The sequence below is a fragment of the Ochlerotatus camptorhynchus genome, unplaced genomic scaffold (genome assembly GCF_037179485.1).
Source record: "Ochlerotatus camptorhynchus isolate MF236.1 unplaced genomic scaffold, CSIRO-AGI_Acam_v1.1 ptg000037l, whole genome shotgun sequence".
Classification (NCBI taxonomy): Eukaryota; Metazoa; Arthropoda; class Insecta; order Diptera; family Culicidae; genus Ochlerotatus; species Ochlerotatus camptorhynchus.
Window position 1 is genome coordinate 332,995 of NW_027040528.1, and position 9,649 is coordinate 342,643.

A 9,649-nucleotide genomic window follows, 5' to 3' on the forward strand; every position below is an offset into this window, starting at 1 on the left:
AGGGGCTGTTTGGGTATTAGCGAACTGTACTTTTGCGGATTTAAAGCTTGGACTGCCCTTCGGAAATCGAAAATATACTTTTTTTTTGCTACGATTTCAAAAACACGTTTATTCTTCTGGACGAATGAAACAAACTAAATTCATTTGACATTTCAAATTGTTTTTCCGGAAATAGAAAATTGGTTCAACCCGAAGGTAAACATAAGTCGGGGGGTGCTTCGAAACTGGAACATCCACCCCGCCTTGAAGCCACAAGTGGCTTCAATCCGACGGCAGCACACATAACTTATGGATCGGTCTTTGGTACACGCAGAAAAAACACTCAGGCGTAAATTAACAAAATATTTTGTTATTTTTAATACGAAATTTATGTTTGATTCAATTCATAAAAATGGTTTAAATAAATGCAGCACTCCATTTAAATCAAAATAATAAAATTGTTTGAACTGCATGTGTCAAACTGTCAGTCTGTGTCGGCATGCATTTCACATCTTTTCAACTATGTTAATATTTCTAATTTATTTCATGTTATTTCTTTAAAAAGAAGATCCAAGAGTTTGTTTCGACAATTCCAAGCATACCGAAAACTACTATTCCGCAATCAATGGCAAACGTGTTTCGACCAGGAGAACCAGGTAGGTGGAAGGCGAACCTTTCAAAATAAGCATTTACGAATCTTCTATTATTTCACATTTCCAGATGTGGATATGCTCAGTGGACACAAACCATAACAACAAGCCGAGTTGTAGCAATCCAGATGTTGACGCCACGTCCTCCAATTCAGCAAGAGAACCTTCAAAAGTAATGTAACATCATCGAAATTTAGGAAAAGCCCAACTTCCTTCAAGCAATAGGAGCTGAGACAAACAACGGCTACCGATGCCGATTAAAATTCCTTCACCTCCTCCTAGTGACCCTCACTATTCCTCCAAAATATGGTTCCCCCAAACTTCCAGGCGCATAATCATCAAATTTCCAACCACAACGTCTGGCTCAGAAGATTTAAGAGAACCATCTCTTGTTGAACCATCATCGTCATCATCAGCCACCATCGCTGCACTTACAGCAGATCCAGCAACACAAATAGTCAACATTAACACCAATAACATCAGAATCAACACCAGAATGGTTCTGGCTCTGGCGAATATGACGAGTATGCCAACTTAATTAAGCGAACGTGACAAACAGTGACTGCTCAATTGTCTCAATCGATCAAAGACTTCTCGTATTTCTTACTACTTTTACATGTTATTTGCAATATTTTTTTCAATAAAGACAACCTGGGCATTGAAAACAACGATTCTTAAATAATTAAAATGATGTTTCAAGCCAACAAAAAACGTACATTGATTCAAAAATTGCTTCAATTTGATCAAAGCAAACATTTTGTTTGAATCAATAATTACCGATGATCAATTTAATAAAGTTATTATAATTATTTCAACTCAATGTTTTTGTTGAATTACTCTATCAATTTTATTGATCCATATTCTATTCAAAATTTTGTTTAAAGTGAAACGAACTTTATTTGATTCACCTATGTTTTTTTTCTGCGTGTACACAGTTGAGCCACGGCGCAAGGTCACCACCCGAACCACTCCTGATGCGTCTGGATGAATCATTTCCACTCTGGCTAATTCCCACTGTGCTGGTGGTGCGTTATCGTTTTTGACTAACACTAATTCACCCACGTTGATGTTTGGTTGAGGAGTACGCCACTTACTACGCAGTTGCAAGCTTGCTAAGTATTCGTCCTTCCGTCTGTTCCAAATATTCACGGATGCCTCTGCACTTCTTGCCACCGATCTAGGCGGTTAGACGGTAGATGCTTCATGTTGGGTTCTGGAACCAGGTTCATAGGCTGCCCGATCAAAAAATGACCAGGTGTTAGCATAGAGGTAACTCTTAGTGCCTCGGCACAGTCAGGGTCACTGGACAAGGGGCACAAAGGCCGCGAGTTGAGGCATGATTCAATCTGGCACAGCACTGTAGACACATCCTCAAACGTAATTGCTCCTTCTCCCAACTCTGCCACTAGATGCTTCTTGACACTGCGTACCGCAGCCTCCCAAATACCGCCCATGTGCGGCGCCGATGGGAGGTTAAAGACCCACTTGATTCCCAAATTAGAAAGATAACGACTGGCATCCTTACTGTTTGACATAATCTGTTCGATGAATTCCTGCAGTTTACGATCGGCGCCAATGAAATTGTTGCCATTGTCCGATCGAATTTCGATAGGGTAACCACGCCGGGATATGAATCTCTTCAGAGACCCAAGGAACGTGTTCGACGAGAGATCGCTGGCTACCTCGAGATGAACTGCTCGAGTTGAGAGGCACACAAACACCACAATGTACCCCTTGGTGATCTTAATTCCTCATAAGCATGTTGCCTTCAGTTTCAAAGGACCAGCATAGTCTATGCCGACATGTGAAAAGGCTCTTGTGGCTAGCACTCTTGCCGGTGGAAGGGTTCCAATGAGTTGACCAGCAGTCTTGCCTTTGAGTCACACACATCGCATACATCCCTGCACTACTTTCCGAACTACCGTCTGGCAACCAACTATCCAATACTGTTGACGGACAATTGCGGTCAGAAGAGACGATCCTGCGTGAAGGTTGCGCAAATGCAGATCGCGCACTAGTAGCTCGATGATTTTGTGGAAGGATTATTGGATGTTTTACTTCGTATGGCTGGGCCGAATTATGTAGACGGCTGCCCACACGCAAGGTTCCCTCTGAATCCAAAAAGGGATGCAATGCCGAAAGGATATGCTTAGGTTGGAGACACTTACCCTTCCGCAGCAAATCTAACTCTTGGCCGTATACCTCGTGCTGCACAGCTTGCAACAGATGTATCTTAGCTTGATATAGCTCGTCCAAAGTCAGCTCTCCAATGTGTCGCTCGTTGGTGCCTTGCTTGAGTACGACGGATTTGAAGTTGTAGATCACACGGTACACGTATGCCAAGGAACGAACCAAAAGTGAAAAGCTGGAACAATTAACGATTAGCTGCTTCTCAACCTCATAGTTGATAATTTTCGTCGTCAGTGTACACAACGATTTGATCGGTTTGTGGTGCTGGGCTTCGCTTCCAATCGGATTCATCTTCTTTCAGCCACGGTGCTCCTTGAAACCATAGCTGATTGTTGGCAAGTTCATCTGGTGATAGTCCACGCGATGCAACGTCTGCAGGGTTATCCTTGCTAGAAACGTGATTCCAGCAGCTTCGAGGCAGGTAATCCAAAATTGCAGATGTCCGGTTTCCTACAAATGTCTTCCACCTTCGGGGATGCGAAGACAGCCATTGCAGAACGATGGTCGAATCTGTCCATGCCCAGTGTTCGATCTGCTGGTGTGGTAAGGCTTCAGTAATACGACGCATCAACTCCGTGAGTAGCAGCGCTCCGTTCAACTCTAGACGAGGTAGTGACACTTGCTTGATTGGCGCCACCCGAGATTTAGCCGCAATGAGTACCACCGAAAAGTTGCCTTGATCATCGACTGTTCTCGCGTACACCACCGCAGCGTATGCCTGTTCGGAGGCGTCCGAAAAACCATGAAGCTGCACACGGTCCCGGCTTGGAAAAATGCACCGTGGAATTCGGATGGACTCGAGTAGATGAAGATTTTGCTTCACTGCTTGCCATTCTTGCTCGACGGCTGACGGCAACGGGTCGTCCCAGGCGATGTCGAAAAGCCAGAGGTGTGTTGATAGAGAATTTTGATTTTGACTATTACAGGAGCCAACCATCCGAACGGGTCGAATAATCTGGACGAATCTGATATCATTTGGCGCTTAGTGTTGACACTGTGCGGGGAAAAACTAACCTTGAATCCATATTCATCTGGAGACGGATACCACAGGATGCCCAGTCCCTTCACTGCCTCGTTGTAATCCGAAAGCTTCATATGTACGGGTTGTGCTTCGTCCGAAGAGTGGTTCGATAAAAGATTCTCACAATTAGACGACCACTTTCTTAGTTCAAACCCGACTGAAGATAAGATTTCGACCCCCTGCTGGTTCAGGCGGATTGCTTGTTCCTCGTCGTCTGCTCCGGACAGGAAGTCGTCGACGTAAAAGTCAAGCTTGATCCGCTCCACCCAGACAACCAGAAGTCGTATAACAATGTGCAGACACTGTCGTAAATTGCTACAGTTTAAGTCAAAATCGCACATAAGAATGGCATGCTTCGCATTATGTTTAAGTTAAATCGTATAGAATACAAATTTCCGACGTAGGGTATACGTCCCTAACCTCGGTCTAATATGCAGCCATAGATTACGTTTTTAATCATAACTCATCAATTAATTTACCTGCAAACGATATTCTACTGCTAAATGGTATGCTTAGATATGCTTATCATGTCGTTTGCTATCAGGAACCGCAAAAAGTTGAAAAACTTACTTTTTTTAAGACAAAAACTCACCAGGGAAATGTATGTAATATCGGTCTATTGTCCCCAAATTGGGTCTATTTATGGATGCAACTTCGTCCTATCCTGTTTGATTCTCAAAAAAAACGCTCTTGGTAACGTTTTCTTATGTATTTTTTTTTATCACTATCACTGTTAACTTAATACTCTTCATTCCTCAAAACATTTCTTAGAGAAAATTTTACGAAAACTACATTAAATCACTCAAGTTAAAAATTAAAAATTAAAAATTTCGCTTATCGTCTTTCGACCGCAGAATATCTAAATCAAAACATTGTGATGTTCATTATACAGATTTGGCAGAAAAAATCTCCCTTCCTGTTCGTTCCTTATCATCCAAATGCAAACCACATTGTTGACGTTACTCTTATTGCTATATGCTGTCAAATGAATTTCATGGGCCAAAGTTAGGAACATAGAAAAGAAATGTGTCCCTAAAGTTGGGTCCATGATTTACTTGTGAAAACGTTGTTAAACAATTAAAATAAACATAAAATATTCAAACAGTAACTGTGAGTTTTACGTCTAGTGTGTATTATCAGGTAATTCCATTCAATAAATGCCATAATCAGGCCATTTGATGATCGTCAGTGCAACCTTCCCATCTTAACCTTAGAAGTCATGGCGGCTAAAAACTCCGAACAGAGTGATATTCTCAACCAGTTTTATTACTTACGAGAGCTGAAAATGTATTGAAATGTTGTGATATAAATTGATTTGTGTGTGGTACACATTTATCAATCATCAGTGATCAATATTTTCCTTATTTTTTGTGTAATATTCCTTAATTAATTATTTATTTGCGTGATAGGCCGAATGAAAGGACTAGACCCACATTACATACCGTAACCCTATATGCGAAGATTCATTTTTCCGTCGTATTGTATCACAAATCAAATCGGATAACATCGTAAGACTTTTCAAAGTGAATTTGTTATTACAGATTAAATCGCATATGATGTTAAATCTACTCGTTTAAAATTAAATTAAAATTTGGACCTATATGGCCTCCACTTTTGTACGTATAACCCATTTCTTTGCATTCTATACGATTTGTTGGTTTGTATATATGTTTGTATATCGTGAAAACAACTTTGAGTATACGTGCATTCTGGTTGTCTGGGCACTGCTTCCGGATAAACGGCTTCGTACGGCTGAGCTGATTCTCTCATGGCCTCGATTGCCAAATACTTGGCTGTTTTCGTTCCGTACGTTATTGTACAAAGGCGATAGTGCTTCAACGGCTGATCGGGTTCTTCACGGAAGACGATACGAAGATAGTCACGGTCCGCTGGATGTACCAGTACATGACGATAGAATTTGGCAACATCCGCACGGAAAGCCACACGATGTGAACGGAACCGCAACGAAACAGTGAAGATATCAGCGTTATTGTTTGGTCCGGCCAACAATCTGTCATTGAGCGAAACTCCAGATGATGACACACAAGACGCGTCAAAAATAACGCAGTTTTGTTGTTGAGCTGTCTTCCTTGATTACGGCGTGGTGCGGCAAATAGTAGCACTCACCGCTAACCTTCTGAACTTCGGCTACCGGAACCTCCTCCATATGTCCGAGCTCCAAATATTCACGCATGAAGTTAGCGTATTGATTCTTGAACTCCGGATCCAGATGAAATCGCCTTTCGATACATGTGAGTCGTTTCTTGGCCACAGCGAAAGAATCGCCAAGCGCTGGCTTCGAATTATCAAAGGGTAGTTTGACAATGAAGCGTCCAGTATCATCTCGTGTCAGGGTTGAACTGAAATAATCAGTAACCAGTTGCTCAGAAGGAGTAAGCGATGGTGGCTTGAACATTTCCTCCTGTTCCCAAAATTGCTGCAAGGTGCGGTTCAAATCTATTTCGACGTGCAGGCTGAGAATTGCGTGGTTGCATTGAATGATAGCTGCAGCGTCGTAGCGGCCTGCTACGATCCATCCGAAAATCGTCCGTTGGGCTCTCGTTTTTGACTTGATCTCCCTCCAAGAGTGCAAGAAAAACGTCTGCTCCCAGAATGATGTATATCACGCCTGGTTGATTGAATTCCGGACCCGTCCAGTTAATTTAGAAGCTTCATGTTATCCACATCGAACGGCTGAGACGGTATTGTGGTAGTCAGTTTGCCAAGAACGTAGGCCTCAATGCTCAAGACTAGGGTGTCCTTGAACCGAGATGCAAGGCGCAATGTCACCACACCGCGTGTCGTTCCGACCTCTTGTTGACCCAGACCGTTGACTACTAGCTTGCCGTTCCGTCGTGGTAGTTGCAATTTCCGGACACAGGATTCTGTCACCAACGACGCTTGAGAACCGGAATCGATGAGAGCTCTCGCTGTCATAAAATCGCCATCCACCTTTTGTACCTTGAAAACAGCCGTTGGCAGCAACGGGATAGATTTTTGCTTGTTCTCCGGAACTTCCGCCGCCAGCGAGACAATGGCACTTTCTTCCTTTGCAGGGGCCACCGCCGAATCTTCTTGCTGTTCTGCTTCCGGTTGTTCAGCCTTCTTCACCACAGGACACAGCAGCGTATGGTGCCGTTGCTTGCAGTCGGAGTTGTGGCACACAGACTTCGACGTACACGACTTCACCGAATGGAATGGCCGTAAGCAATTGAAACACAGTTTGGCCTTTTGCACTAGTTCACGTCTGTCCTTTACACTCATATTTTTGAATTCTTCACACTGATACGTATTGTGCTCATTGGAGCACTTCGCGCACTTTTTGTCCGTTGTTGAAGTATACAGCATCTTCAGCTTCGTCGAGATTGGCATCGATCTTTGTACTTCCTTCTTCGGTTCATTCACTGGTTTCTTAACGAACGCAGAACAAGTTTCGATCACCTCACAGCGCTTTTTGAGAAACAACAGCAGTTCCTCGAATGTTGGGTTCTCAATCTCCACTACTTCTTGAGACCAACTGGCTCGTGTGTCCAGGATGAGATAGAATTAGCCACGGATCTCGGCTTTTGAACTCCTGCCCCAAAGCATCCAGCTGTTGCACAATCTCGTCCGATGTTGTAACTAGTCTGCTCAACGACTGCGGCGATGCTGGAGTTACGGCCGGTTGGGCCATGAATTCGTGAACCAACGAGAACACTGTGAAACGCTTTTTATCGTAGTGGTTGACCAGTGTCTCCCACGCTTTATCGTAATTCACACCCGAGATAGGGAACTTGTTGACTAAACCTTTGGCGTCTCCATCCAGATAGGAAAAGAGGTATTGCATTTTCAGCGCATCTGTAATGTCAGCCCGATTGTGGATTGTTGACACGTAGAGGTCCACTGTTTACGTTCACCATTGAATGGCTGAATCTGGATGGCAGGCAACCGAACATTCAACTGGGGTGCACCATTCGACACCTGTTCTCCGTCGGGAAGTTTGATTGCAGCAATCGGAAACTTCGACAGATTTTCGACGGTTTTTGCTGTCATCGCCTGATCCAACAATAGCTTCCTCTGCGTCTCGATGAGCAGATGAAGTGCCTCCTTCCAATTGGCCGTATTGGCAACAGTTTGCTGACTCACGGAAGATCCAACCTCATCCAGATGGCTTTCGAAAATATCCTCCACTCTGTAGAACATTCCGAAAAACTCCTCCCTGACCGGTGGCTACTGGGTCCTCCTGTTTCTCCTCGATGGAGCTCTGCGTTTCCCGAAAACTAGCAGCAAGCTCGTTTAGCTGATTCAGTCGGTCCCTAACCTCACTTTGGGACGGATTCCGCTCTTTGATGTTGTCCGCGACTGAAAGCTCTACCTTGATTTGAGCCATGAGGACGTTCCTCCGGCTAATCAGCTTTTGTAGGTCCGACATTATCCGGTTAGAAGGACCAATGTTTGGGTAATAGCGAACTGTACTTTTGCGGATTTAAAACTTGGACTGCCCTTCGGAAATCGAAAATAATATACTTATTTTTTTTACTAAAATTTCAAAAACACGTTTATTCTTCTGGACGAATGAAACAAACTAAATTCATTTGACATTTCAAATTGTTTTTCCGGAAATAGAAAATTGGTTCAACCCGAAGGTAAAAATACGGCGCTCGCAAAGTCGGGGGTGCTTCGATACTGGAACAGGGGCCATGTCACCGATGTGAATATTCACACCATCCATAATACACCAGGGAAGGGGAGAGGAGTGCATCACAGCATCTTTACCCATGGGGGTTAAAAAAAGTTCTGCGTGAACCAGCTGCTCAGGGATTGTATAAAAGAAAAGGGTTGGGTAGGTTTAAAATGCAGAATTAGATGCCGTCGCGATTGAATGCGCATGTTTAAACCACGTTGATCCAGGTACCTATCATATAAATTTGCATATCATCTAGTTATGATTATTGATTCTGATTTCGATAAAGATGCTGCTACCTATTTTACTTTTTATGTGATATCCATCATTACAGAATCCAACCTTGACTCGCAGACCAGGTCCACTTACAAAACACTCGTTCCGCGAAAGGGCTTATGGTTATCTTCTTCTTCTTCAGGTGCGCTCACCATCCGGAATGAAGGCTCGGTGCGGTTAGTAATATCAAAGAGTGTTACATGCAAACGATAAAGAGATATAACCAAGATTAGTTTTTGAAGTTTCTTCCCCCGTAGCAGCTTTTAAAAAATGACAAGTATTTTTTTTCGGATAATAAATGCTTTTCAAGATTTCTTTCCTATACCTCAACGTGCAAAATTTTAAGACCGTCATCATTTTTCTATTTTTTCCTATTCGCCACGAGCGCTATCGTTAGATCGCAAATCAAAGTTGGCACTTGTGGAGAATAGAAGAACTATGAGAGTGCACACACATCATGATGATGGTTCCAAAATTGTCTACGGGGAAGTATACGAGTGCAATCTTAAAATGCTTTTATTTTGTGAATGGAGCATTTTATTTAAATCTGGTTAGTGTTACGTTAGTAGAAAACATAAGGACTACTCAATAGACATATAATACAGAAACATAATTTCTTTTCAGATTTTTAGATGTAAACATAGACTTCAGCTTTTCTACCGCTGTAGCAGCAACCAGATTTGAATAAAATGCTCCATTTGCAAAATAAAAGCATTTTAAGATTGCACTCGTATACTTCCCCGTGGAAAATTTTGAAACCATCATCACTTTCATAGTTCTTCTATTCTCCACGAGTGCCAACTTTGATTTGCCAATAAGATATTAGTATGTTCAGCTGTAGAAGGCAACCTACCCGATGTGCGGGATCTC